The sequence below is a fragment of the Sorex fumeus genome, unplaced genomic scaffold, assembly GCF_029834395.1.
Source record: "Sorex fumeus unplaced genomic scaffold, SorFum_2.1 ptg000008l, whole genome shotgun sequence".
Classification (NCBI taxonomy): domain Eukaryota; kingdom Metazoa; phylum Chordata; class Mammalia; order Eulipotyphla; family Soricidae; genus Sorex; species Sorex fumeus.
The window spans coordinates 14564579-14578675 of record NW_026606065.1 but is presented as its reverse complement, the minus strand read 5'-3'; the positions used below and the strand labels follow the sequence as shown (position 1 = coordinate 14578675).

At 37.8% G+C, this 14097-nt stretch overlaps 1 protein-coding gene across 1 annotated transcript in view; it reads left to right on the top strand.

Moving 5' to 3' along the window:
• The window catches only part of COL19A1 (collagen type XIX alpha 1 chain), a 381848-nt gene that overhangs the window by 188070 nt on the left and 179681 nt on the right, over positions 1-14097 (top strand). The gene's annotated exons all lie outside the window — the stretch shown is intronic.

The window sequence follows — 14097 nt, the reverse complement described above, 5'->3', positions numbered from 1 at the left end:
TTGGTAGTGAATCCACAATAGAGCTCACGAAGGATCCTGATGTATTGAGTTTGTACGCCCTGCTTGGCTAGGGCTTCCATGACCGCTTCCGTCTCAACAGAATCAAAGGCCTTCTTTAAATCAATGAACGTTAGACAGAGCGGCATCTTGAACTCCCGAGATACCTCAATGAGCTGAACTGCATCTAATAAATTCAGAATCTCTGAGGTAGGATCCAGAAGTCCTCATTTAAAATTTTTTTCCAAGGAATTCCAATGAGAAGCAAAATTCAAGACAAATGCTCTGTAAAGCATGTTGAATATTTGCTCCACAGCTTCCTATTTCACAACTGAGAAAATATTTTAGAATTACTCATTACATCACTCTTTATATAAAAATGTCTAACCTAATTACGAAGATAGAAACTGCAGGCAGTGAGCCACATCTATTCAAATGTAAACGTCCGATTCGGGTTGTTAGGCATTCGAATGAATCAATGCTCTTGGCCAAGTTTGTGTTGACAAGGACACCGACGCCTCCAACAACTCTTTTATCGCATGTTCCGAGGAACAATTCTTCTCCAGTGTCGAAAACGGCATGGTGAGATTCGTGCCTTCTTGTCTCGGTCAGACCAATGATGTCGTACTTGATCATTCGCGCTTGTACCATCAGGTCCTCGATGGATGCATCTGATGCTAGCGTACGTGCATTGAAAGTACAGACGATCATTTTTGTCTTCCTTCGTTGTGGCAGCCTAGGTCGGCCTTGAGATTTTGTCGGCCTCTCCTTTCTCATCCTTCTCAGTGCTGCCATGTCGGTGAAGCCTTCAGGGTCAGGTGAATGAGACCAGTTGTAGTTACTGGTTTTGGCATATCGAATACACAGCGGATAGCTTGCCAGGCTCTTCCGTGCGGGCGGAATACTCTCGGTAGCTTGCCAGTCTTTCCGAGAGGGATAGAGGCTTTTGGGGTGACCTCTAATCACCCTTGTAGGTGTTACCATATTTGAACCCTATCAAATATGGTATGACAATTCCAGAAGATGGGTATTTAGTGTCTTATGATGTGTCGCGCGGCCGCAAGCGGCCGCGCGGGTCCAGAAAGCATCCTGGAGTGTGGCGACGGCTGGGTAGTGGAAGTCGTGTCGAGAGTGGAAGTCTGCCAGTGGGGTATTTATCTGGGTAGGGTGCCTGCAGTTTCTATCTTCGTTGTCTACGCACCAACATCTCATTATGATGAAAGAGAAATCGAGAAGTTCTACATGGAGCTAGAGAAATTCTATAAATAAGACCACACCTTCTACAAGATCATTGTGGGTGATTTTAATGCCAAGATAGGACCGAGAAGATCAGCTGAAGAACTTCACATCGGGACCCATGGCCTAGAATGGAACGAACAGGGTGAGAGACTGTCTGAGTTCATCATGTCGACCAAGACCATCCATGGTAACTCACAGTTCCAGAAGGCAGAATCTAAACGATGGACATGGGAGTCTCCCGGTGGACGATTCCACAACGAAATAGACCACATCATATTCAATCGACGGTTTTGCCTGACTGATGTCGCTGTTGTCCCAAAATTTCGAACGGGATCGGACCACCATCTCCTTCGTGCAAAATTCTACTTCACAGAGCGGGGAGAAAGGGCTGCAAAGTTCAAAAAGAGAACTCCCAGAATGACCACCAACTGGGAACTCTTTGGTACTATTGCGGCAACATGGGAAGATGCCATTGTTGACAACATTGACAAGGAATACGATCGACTGGTTCAGCACCTCCATGAATGTGCGAGGAACGCCAAGAAAGAGATAGCCACAAAAAGTCGCCTATCTTCGAAAACTCTTGAGCTAATTCGCCAGCGTGGTTTGGCGCATGCCTCAGGCAACCGAAAGCTAACGTCCGAGCTTGCAAAGCAGTGCAGAGATGCGATCAAGGAAGACCTCAAAGAGAGAAGAGCAGAAGTACTGGTAGATGCGGCAGAAGCCGGGAAAAGTATTCGTAAGGCCCGCCTGTCCTTCGCCAACTATAAGACCAAGATGACTGCCCTCCGACGTCCTGATGGATCCATCACATCCTCCAGAACGGCAATGGAGAAGATTATCCATGACTTCTACTCAAATCTCTTCGATAGCCATGTCCACTTGCCAACATACCAAATTCCACAGGATGGATATGTTGTTCCCAACGTTCTCCCCTCCGAAATCCGACACGCCATTTCGTTGGTAAAGAAACAAACAGCACCCGGCCCAGACAAGGTCAGACCTGAACACCTGAAGAACCTGCCGTCAGTACTCATCAATACACTGGCTCGGCTCTTCACTCGCTACCTGTCTGAATGCAAGGTTCCGTCCCAATGGAAAACCAGCAGGACCGTACTACTGTTCAAGAAGGGAGACATCCATGACATTGGCAACTATCGCCCGATCTGCCTATTGTCTGTCATCTACAAGTTGTTCACTCGAGTCATCCTGAATAGGATTGGCAGAACATTAGATGAAGGACAACCATGCGAGCAAGCAGGGTTCCGCAAAGGATTCAGCACCATCGACCATATCCACACGATAACCAAGCTCATTGAGGTTTCTCAGGAGTTCAAGATGCCGCTCTGCTTAACGTTCATTGATTTAAAGAAGGCCTTTGATTCTGTTGAGATGGAAGCGGTCATTGAAGCCCTAGCCAATCAGGGCATTCAAGCCCAATACATCAGGATCCTCCGTGAGCTCTATTGCGGATTCACTACCAGGATCTCACCATTCTACAAAGAAGTGATCGTTGATGTCAAGAGAGGGGTGCGGCAGGGTGATACCATTTCACCGAAACTCTTCAGTGCCACCCTCGAGAACATCATGCGACGACTGGAATGGGAAGGAATGGGAGTGAAGGTAGATGGTCGGCAATTACACCACCTCCGCTTTGCTGATGACATTGTTTTAATAACACCAAACATCAGCCAAGCGGCACAAATGCTGGCCGACTTTGACCTGAGTGTGGAAAGGTAGGACTACAGCTGAATCTTACGAAGACAATGTTTATGAGAAACAGCCTTGTTCCTGACGCCCCATTCGCTCTCAATGGAACGACCATCTCCGAATGCAACAGCTATGTCTACCTAGGTCGAGAGGTCAGCATGACATATGACCTGGCACCCGAGCTGCGCAGGAGGAAGAGAGCGGCTTGGAACGCCTTCAAGAACGTCGAAGAAATAGCTAAGAGGACGAAGAACCTCCGGCTCCGGACACATCTCTTTGATTCCACTGTTCTTCCTGCATTAACATATGCCTCAGAGACCTGGGCCCTACGTAAACAGGATGAGAACGCTATTCAGGTCTCCCAAAGAAGAATAGAAAGAGCTATGCTTGGAATATCACGTTTCACTCAAATGAGAGAACGAATCCAGAGTTCTGACATCCATCGACGATCAAGGATCAGGGACGCTGTCTCATTTGCCAAGGTGTCGAAAATCAGATGGGCTGGTCACGTAATGAGATTTAAAGACGACCGTTGGACTAGAGCTGTTACTGATTGGATTCCACGGGATGTCAAAAGACCGCGTGGCCGCCCACCTACCAGATGGTCAGACTTCTTCGTCAAGATCATGAACAATCGGTTTGAGGCCCTTCATGTTCCCGGAGCGAACAGATGCCATTGGGCTACACTAGCACGCGACAGGGACAAATGGAGACGTTACTGGCGCCCGCTCGAGCAAATCGACGACTAACGGGAAGTTAAGTGATTAAGTGAAGTGAACCTAATTACATTAGGGAGTTTCCAGGAATAGCCAGTCTCCATTAATACCTGTTTTGATTACTAATTGCTCTGTTAAAGAGAATGAACTTCCATCACCACATTCACAACCTACTAGCAAGTTCATGAATGATTTTTTTTTTATTTAACAGGACTACAAACAAGGGCAACTAGAGTATATAAAATTCCTCTTTAAGCTGAACTTCCATAGTTAAATCAGAAAAGAAAAATTGAACATGTTTCCCTTAAATCATATTATGTTTATTTCAGGTTTTGTACTTTGTTTAATAAGGAGTTGAAAAAAGTAGTGATCAAGCATACTGAAACATTGAATTTACGGGTGCAGGGCCAATTTTTTTTTTGTGGAGAATTGTGTTTATTGATTGCTGCCCTTTTCCATTTTCCTATGAATTGCCACACTTCATTTATTAAACTTTTTTAAACCACAAAGGACCATTTCATAAAAGAAATTCAGTACATAGAACTCTCCATCTTTGTTATGAATTGCTACTTTTCTCTCATATTCATACTTTGTTCCCGCTGGTTGTATATAATTATGTCTCAGTGAAATATGGAGTGGGAAGAGTTAAACTTGAGGAAATGGTAAAAAAACACACACCAGTGTCCTAGACTGTGCTTTGCTAATTAAATCAGTCATATTAGTGCAGTCTCTCTATTCCACTTTTTCTAACCCAACACCTAGAAATATCTTAATGGTGAGTAACCAACCATTTCTCACTCTCTATTATAGAGAAAAGCTCTTAATGAGAACAACAGCAAAGATGCTGCTATTCGCAAAAAGCGTGCACTAAATTCATTTATTATTTAAAGAAATAACTTGGAATTTCCACATAGAATTCCTTTGATAGCATCTGAATCCCCCATAGGTTCATGTTCTCAGATAATTAGAAGCAAACTCCTATGTTATTTCTTCAGGGTGGCATAAAGCTAAAAAGGAGTTCAGGGAAAGGCCAAAAGGAAGAAAGGGAGGAACAAAAGGGGTGAAGAAGGAAAGTCTGGTCTGGAAAAATTTCAGAGTTAAAAGAGTCACATTGTCTTTTAATCTTTATTTAAAGATTATGTTTATCTAAAGACATTTATGTTATCAACTTACCTTGGAAAAATTCAATTATAATTTTATATGACATTAGTAAACTTATAAATCTTTCTGGTAGCTTCCTTTATTGTAGAACTTTCCAAGATTATTCGAATCCACAGAAGACTAGTAGATAGAAAACTTCAACAACAGATTTTTTCACATATAGAAAGTAGTTTATAAAAGTATTATAAAAGGGGCTGGAGGGGCTGGAGCGATGGCACAGCAGGTAGGGCCTTTGCCTTGCATGCGGCTGACCCAGGTTCGGTTCCCAGCATCCCATATGATCCCCTGAGCACCGCCAGGGGTAATTCCTGAGTGCAGAGCCAGGAGTAACCCCTGTGCATCGCCAGGTGAGACCCCCCCCCAAAAAAAAACAAAAAAATGAGGGGGGGCTGGAGCGATTGTACAGTGGGTAAGACATTTGCCTTGCATGCAGCCAACACAGATTTGATTCCCAGCATCCCATATGGTTCCCCGAGCACTGCCAGGAGTAATTCCTGAGTGCAGAGCCAGGGGTAACCCCTGAGCAATGCTGAGTGTGACCTAAAAAGCAAAAAAAAAAAGTATTATAAAGGGTTGGAGGGATACTACAGCAGGTAGGACAGTTACCTTGTACATGAGTGACTTAGGTTCTGTCCTCCACACCCCAAAGGCCCCCAAGCCCCCAAAGAAATGATTCCTGAGCACATAGCCAGAAGGAAGCCCTGAGAACAGTCAGGTGTGGCTCAAAAGATAAAAAAACAAAATGTTCCATTTATGCTCATGTTGAAGAACCTCAAATTTCAACATGATCCGAGCATCAATTTAACAAAGTGGCAAAAAGTTCTATTTAGTGAAAACTATAAATCACTTCTGAAATAATTGAAAGAAAATACAATGAAATGGAAACATACTCTTGTTCATTGATTCAAAATATCAGCATTGTTCAATGAGCATCTTACCCAAAGTAATTTATAAATATCACACAATGCTCATCAAAATTCCTATGACCTTCTTTAAGATCATATAATAAATACCTCTAAAATTTGTGTGGAACCATAAAATCCCTAAAATAGCCAGATCAATCTGAGAAAAAAAAAGAAGGGAGGTATTGTTGCATTCCTAGACATTAAACTATACTACAAAGCTACTGTAATTAAAAAAAATGGATACTTAATAAAAGAAAGATTTCCAGATGAGTGGAATGATTAAGAGCCAAGAAGTTAAGTCCTCAGATGAATGATTAACTTATGACAAAAATGAAGTACATGAAGTACAGAGAAAGAAGAGTCTTGTCAGGAAATGGTGCTGGGAAACCTGGATTACCATGTATGAAAAGATAAAATTACACACTATTCTCAAGCTATTTTGAATATTTAATTCAAAGCAGTTTGAAGACCTGAATATCAAACCTCTGTGTATAAACTACATGGTAGAAAAACAGACAGGACTCTTCACTATACTGACATCAGAGGAGTCTTCAGTGATATTAACTCATTGACAAAGAAAACAAGTGAGTGGACAGGGAAGGAAAGAAACCCAAGAAGAGAAGTAAGATGAGGTAGCCAGGAGGTATCGGGATGGTAGTGGACAACCATAGGCACCATTAGTGAGTGTCATAAAGGAACACTTTTAATACTTCTTGCAAAACTGGCATCAAGACTATGAATTACCTAAACTGTTACCTATCTGTGAAACTCTGTATATTTCCTTCAAATCTGAATGATAATCTAGTTGGATAAGAGTACCGTTGGTGAGGTATTCATTCTATTAAGTATTTCTGACTCAAAAAGTCTCATTTGATAGGTTTGATTTATATATTATGTAAATATGTAATTCTTTGTATGTGTTTTTTGTTGTTGTTCTTACTGTTTTCAGTATTCTGTCTCTGTCTTTGGGTTTTGTCATTTTGTCTTGGAGTTTTCCTAACTGGGTCTATTTCCACTGGGACCTTCAAGCCTTCTTGAATCTCCATGGCTGTAATCCTCAACACTGGGAAGCTCTTATTGATTATTTAACAGTATTTTCTTCATTACATTTGCCTCCTGTACTTCAGGACTCCAATGATTAAAATACTGCTCCTCTTGAACTCATCCGATAGTGCTCTGGTACAGACATTTAAATTTAGGGTTATTATTGATATGTGGGACTTAATTTTCTTGTTTACTAAGGAAATGAAACATCAGTACAATGAAATATATGAAACCAGTGTGATATAAAATGTTCATATGGTATAAAGCAATTCACATAGTCAATGCAATCCCTAAAAGTTCCAATGATATTTTTTATAGAAATAATTTTTTAAATAAAAAACTAAAATTAACATGGAACTTCAAAATGACCCTAAGGACCCAAAACAATCTGAGAAAATACAAAGCTGGAGGCATCGTACATCAAAAGCAACAATAAAAAAAATATGAACTATTATAAAAACAGGCACAAAAACAAATGGAATAAAATCAGGATTCCAGAATAAAATCATGTATATTTGATCAACTAATATTGGACAGGAGAGCCAAGAACACTTAATGAAGAAAATAGTCTCAAATAAATGGTTTTGGGAAAATTGGATAATCACATAAAAAGAATTAAGTGCTCCCCTGTTTTACATATCTCACAAAAAAAATTAACTCATGGGGAAAGATCTTAAAGTAAGAACTGAAACAATAAAATTCCATAGAACAAAGTAAGAAAAAAAGCTACTTGGCATTGAGAAATTATTTTATAGTGCCACCATTCGCACAGCAATTAAGCAAAAATAAATAAATAGGACTATATCAAACCAAAAAAAAAATCTGCCCAGCAAATGAAACAACAAAATGGTATGGCAAGAATTGGAGGAAAATTTTACAAACAGTAGATGTGAGAGGGGTTGTGTCCAAAATGTTTATGTGACTCATTTAACTCAATAGAACACAAAAGGCTGAACTAGCAACAGCTTAGTAAATCCTCAAAGACTTAACAACCCTGTGGTTAGAAAAAACGATTTTCACAAACTTTCTTTTGCTGAAATATTTTTTAATAATTCCTTTAACTGTTTAGTTATTTAATTGTGATAAGCACTATAAAACAAATTATTCTGTGTCTACTAAGGAGCAGACTTGGGGGTGGTTGAAAAAATGAGAACAATGGTGGATGAAGGTCATTCAGGTGGAAGGATTGGGGTTAGAATTTTGAAACCCTATAATAACTGTATTATGACCAACTTTGTAAGCCATAATATTTAAATAAGTTATTTAAAAATTAAATCAAAATTTGTGAGCTGCGTCTATAGCATGAAGGACTGTGTTGCATGCTTTACATGGCAAGAGTTGAATTACCAGAATCACATAACCAGGAATATACTTGTGGTCCTCAAGTAGCACTGCTGGAACCAAGTAGCACCTGTCACCTCCTTGGGAAGAACTGAAAGACACAATTACATATATACATTTACAAATGAGGACAAGATCTTAATGGACACTTCTCCAGAGAAGACATTTAGATGGCCTCAAGGAACATGAAAAAATATTCATTGTCTCTTATTATTAGGAAATTGCAAATCAAAATAGTAGTAAGATATCACCTGACATCTAAGATTCTTTTCTCAAAAGACTAGAAACCAGCCTTAGGGAGAGAAGGGAGTTCTCTAGACTGTTTCTGGGAATGTACGTTGGTGCTGTCATTAATGGAAAGCAAGAACTAAACATCAAAAATCAAAATTTTATACAATCCAGTTATCACACTTCTGGGTATTCACCTGAAAAATACAAGACACCCATTGAAATATACACACTCTCATATTTATTTCAGCTTGTTCTACAATAACTAAGAACCTGAAATGATCTCAGTGCTGATCAACTGATGAGTGAGTGGTGATCTGGTGTAATATACATGCAAAATATTCCAGTTTATAATATATTCTCCATTACATATACTATTACATATACATTATGTATACTATATGTGTATATGTACATACTACATCACTGTATCTCTGTATCACTGTCATCCCATTGTTCATTTGTTTGCTTGTGAGGATGCCAGTATTGTCTTTATTCATCCCTGTCACATGCTAAAGTAGCCCAGTGGTGTTATTGGGGGCTCTTTCAGGGTCAGGGGAATGAGGACCATCATTGTTACTGTTTTTGGCATACCAAGTACACCACGAGTAGCTTGCCAGGCTCTGCCATGTGGGCTGGGTACACTCAGTAACTTGCCGAGTTCTTCGAGAAGGATACATACTGCATATAGTATATAATGTATACATATATACACATATATAAGGGGTATATATATATATATATATATATATATATAACAGGATACATATATAATGTAGGGCTGGAGCGATAGCACAGTGGTAGGGCATTTGCCTTGCACGCAGCCAACATGGCCGGCCCGAGTTCGATTCCTCCGCCCCTCTCGGAGAGCCCAGCAAGCTACCGAGAGTATGGTGCCCACACGGCAGAGCCTGGCAAGCTACCCATGATGTATTTGATATGCCAAACACAGTAACAACTAAGTCTCCAATAGAGACGTTACTGTGCCCGCTCGAGCAAATCGATGAAAAACAGGAGGACAGTGACATGACAGTGACATATATAATGTATATTATCACAACTGTTCTGTTGTAACAAAAGATAAAATACTGCTATTTATAATAACATAAATGGATCATAAACATATTATGGTAAGACAGTTAAAAGGACAGACATAATTATTTCACTTTTGTGTAGAATATAGAGAAACTAAACTTGAACTAAATAAAATAATGGTAAACTGTTCTATAATACCAATTAGTAAGGGCCAGCAAAGTGATCCAGTGGTACCAGAGCGCTTACTTTGCCTGCAGAAGACCCTTTTCCAATTCTCAACACTACATGGTTCCCCAAACTCTCTGGGAAATAGCCACTGAGTACTACTGGGTGTGACCTAGCAGGTAGAAAATAAAGATCAATTAATGGTTATAGTAGATAGGAAGAAGATGGTATGCCAGGAGGGAGTGGGGAAAATAAGGACAAAGGGATGCACATGTTAATATTTTGTGATGCACACCTGAAACATACATGATGTTGTAATACGGTCTATAATAAAAACAGCAATTGGACTCTCTGTAGTGGACTTAATATTCAATACACATTGATTTTTAATGATGCAGATCAGAAACTTTCTGCTATAAATGCAGTGTTACTTTATTAAATAAAAGTAAAAATAAGATTGAAAGTCTCCTTGCAGCTTATACACTGCAATGATATTTATTATTATGAGTTATAAAAACACTAAGAAAAATGCTTTTTGCCCCAATAGATCCATATTACTTTTATGAATCTATATTTTTAACTTCGTATAGCAAATATGTGGTCAAAGAAAATTATAATCAGTTAATATGATTTCACAAATCCTCCATTATAGGCAATATTTTACATTTTTTGCATTATTTGATGGCACTTACATTTGCTGTTTTTTACATTAATCATTATACATAAATCTTTACATTTAAATATATGGGTATAAATTCTTTGGGTCTTTGTCATTTTCTGTTAAAATGTTTTAATCAAACTGTTGTGTGTCTTTATACATACTTAAAATTGTTGTATGTACTCTTTATCCATACTCATCAAATTTCCCTCAGTTTACTGCTCATTTAACAATAAAGTTTTGCCAACATACCAACACAAGCAAGGTAGGGACTACCTCTGAAGTAAGACTAATATCTTGGCTTCCTTCCCTCTTTACTGTCTGGCTTTGTTTTTTTATATCAGAAAACACAGGAGAAACATGGTTGAATGTTTAGTGAAGCTTCATGTGATATAAACACTAATATCCTTTCTCATGAGAATTACTGTTCCTCTTGCCGCGTCTCTTTGGGGAATCACTAAATTATCATCTGGAAATACCAAATATTTGCACAGAAGACAAAGATTAAGTCAGTCAACAACTGTCTTAGATGAGTTTACTGATTGTATTTTTCAGTTGTCTGTTCTTTAGGGCCCCAAAAACAATTAGAAAAAAGAACACAGATTGTGCCCCATAAAAGCTACCTAAAAGTATCCTAAGTTACTGAAAGAAAATTTTAATGGATCATTTGTAAATTAGTAGCATACCAGTTAACAGATGAGCCTGTTGCGCAAGAGTTCTTATAGTATTCATGTTGTGAGGAACCCTTGAAATATTTTTCTAAATTGACATATATAAAATATGAAGTGATTTTTATAGTCCAACAAGATCTATAATCTCTTATCTCCCTCTCTACTGTTTTTACCTACTTACTTGATCAAATACTAATATGATGTAAATACTTGTTTACTTTAAATATATTGTTTTTTTTTCTTTTGTTTTGTTTTTGGGCCACACCTGGCAGTGCCCAGGGCTTACTTCTGGCTTTGCGCTCAGGAATTACTCTTGGTTGTCTTGTGCAGCGGCCCGGGGGTAGGAAGGGGTGGACATATGAGATAGAGGAAATCAAACTAGCATGCAAGACAGATGTTTTATCCTCTGTATGATCTCTCTGTCCCTGAAGTATATTTGAGTCACAGACTCAACTACTAAATAATGTTTTATTTGCCAGGAAACTATAGCCATGACTTTTAAGTAAAGAAAATAGGTTCTTAATAAATGCCTTAGAGAATAATTAGTGCATCTGTTCTGATGAAAATAAATGTTTTAGAACTTCTAAGTACTTTGTTCTATAGCATATAACACATTTCCATAGCATATAACACATAGCCATATGTATATATAAATGTAAATTACAACACTATCAATAGGCAACTCAGTATGTTTGCTTTAAATAACTTTAGAGTTGTGTGTGCTAAATCCTCTTTCTATAGTATACCTAAAATTGATTTAATGCCATGAATCTAAAGTGTTTCATAATTTCATATTTAATTCATTGTTAAATTTTAAAAGTGATAACACAGCTCAGTGTTAGTATCTTTAGGATAGCAGTGGAATGGAACAAAAAATCAGCTGAAATATTTTTTAAGAATCAGTCTTTTTTAAAAAAAATGTGAATAAGTACTTACGTAAATGAATTAGTTGATTAAAATAGAAGGTGTTTCCATACCATAAAGCTTTCTTTATTGATCCTGTGCAGAAATATAGGAGAATTGATGCTTAAGGCACTAGAAAGATTTATGTTTAGCCTCAGAGAAGATTTATGTTTTGGAAAAACATACCATCAGCTCATTTGACAGGGAGGTGATTTATATATCTTTCATTAGATGAATGATTTGAAAATAGCTCCTTCTGCCCTTCTGTTTATGGTCTGCTTCTGTTTCAAAAGACATTTCAAATTGTTTTCATCAGAATTCTAAGGTATATATTTTAAAACTGAACAATAAACATTTTCTATCCTGAAAGTGCTATGCATTGTCCATTTGATAGTGTTATGAAAAGCCTCTCTTACTTTTTGTTGAGATATTCAACAATGTAGAAAAACACTGTAAAATGTATCACAAATGCCATTAGAAAATTATAAAATGGACAGGCCTTTAAAATAAATTGCATACGTAAAGTGATATAGTCAAATCAATATAGAAATTAGATTCATTAAATGCATTGTTTTTGATCAATTAATTTTTGATGAATCTTATGTTGATCTATTAGTTGAACACAAAAACAATTGCTGACTAAAAGGATTACAGTTGTATTCTTTTCATTGAAATTTACCACTATAGCAATGTTCAAAATCTATGCCAAGGAATTACACAGATCCTGTAATTACTATAGTCTCTGCTTGATTCTAACTTATTATGTTTGATTTTGCTTGATTCTACTTGATTCTACTTATTTTGACTTTTCTGTGCCTTAGTTTCATTACCCACAAAATGATAATGTAGTATTTTCCCCTTCATATTGCTGTAGAAATGAATTAATCTATGCAATTTTAAAAAATAGCATTAGGCTGTGGTGCTCAGGATTTACTCTCTGCTAAGTGCTCAGAGATCACTTCTGGGAGGCTTCCAGATATCTATGATTGAACCATCTGGTTAGCCACCTGCAAGGCATGCCTTTCCCTCTGTACCACTTTTCTGGCCCAGTGTAAAAAATATATAATGATGTTTGTTTTCTACCTGAATACTATTTAACTTTCAGCAAGTATTTTCATTATTTTTCAATAATATTCAGTAGCAAGAATATCAATATAAATAAACACAGAAATATTTATAAAATAATTGCCAGGAACATTAAAAGAGAAACCCCTTGTATCAGAAGTATTTTATGGTAGAATTTTTTATCTTCAGAATAATAGTAAATAGAAACTAAAGTAGAATCATTTTTATCTTTAAAATGACTTCCTTGAGGACAGCAACCTTGACTATCTTTTATTCAACTACATACTCAGAGACTGAAACACTTGGTACTTTCATAAGGAGGGAAAACAAACATTTTTCTACTCATAAACATATTATCAAAGCACAATGCCAAATACTGAAGTGAAAATACAGGTAAATAAAAGTTTATTGAAGGCACGGTCAGGCACGGTCCTCCCGTTGTTCATCGATTTGCTCAAGCGGGCCCAGTAACATCTCCATTGCATTGGAGACTTTTGTTATTACTGTGTTTGGCATATTGAATGCATCATGGGTAGCTTGCCAGGCTCTGCCATGTGGGCAAGATACTCTCGGTAGCTTGCCGGGCTCTCCGAGAGGGGCAAAGGAATCGAACTCGGGTTGGCCATGTTGGCTGCTTGTAAGGCAAACGCCCTACCGCTGTGCTATCGCTCCAGCCCTAAAAAGTTTATTAACTTAGACATTATAATAAAAAGTAAATCCATTCTTTTGACCTAACAAAGCAAGTAAATTTAAGACAGGTTAATCACTTTCTCACATTTAACATTTTCAACAATGACAGTGGTAAAATAATTTATTACACCTGATTTATTTTTTTGTCGAAGTATCCCTGTGTTTGTGGGCAACTAGAATTATCTTAATAGACAAATTTTATCTTCTGTGTATGCTGCAGGCATAATCAGACACTTTCTGGCATTTTAATTCATTATTGAAGTCATCTTTTGAAAAATAAAGAAACACTGATTTAAATTTTAAATTTAAACGAGAATCTAACATAAAATGCACGACTGCTCATTTTTTTTTAATTTAAACTAGGTTGCATCACTGATAGCAGTCAAGGTGGGCCTACAGGTCATTTTACTCACATAGAAGTGCAAAGGAAGATCCATGGAGAACAGTCTCCATATCCAACTCATGCATTCTCTCTTTTCAAACAATTCCTACAAAATAGTTGTTCTTCTATTTTCCACTCCTCTGCTCACTATTCCCTCATTTAGCTGCTAGCCAACTCTAAATCTCAG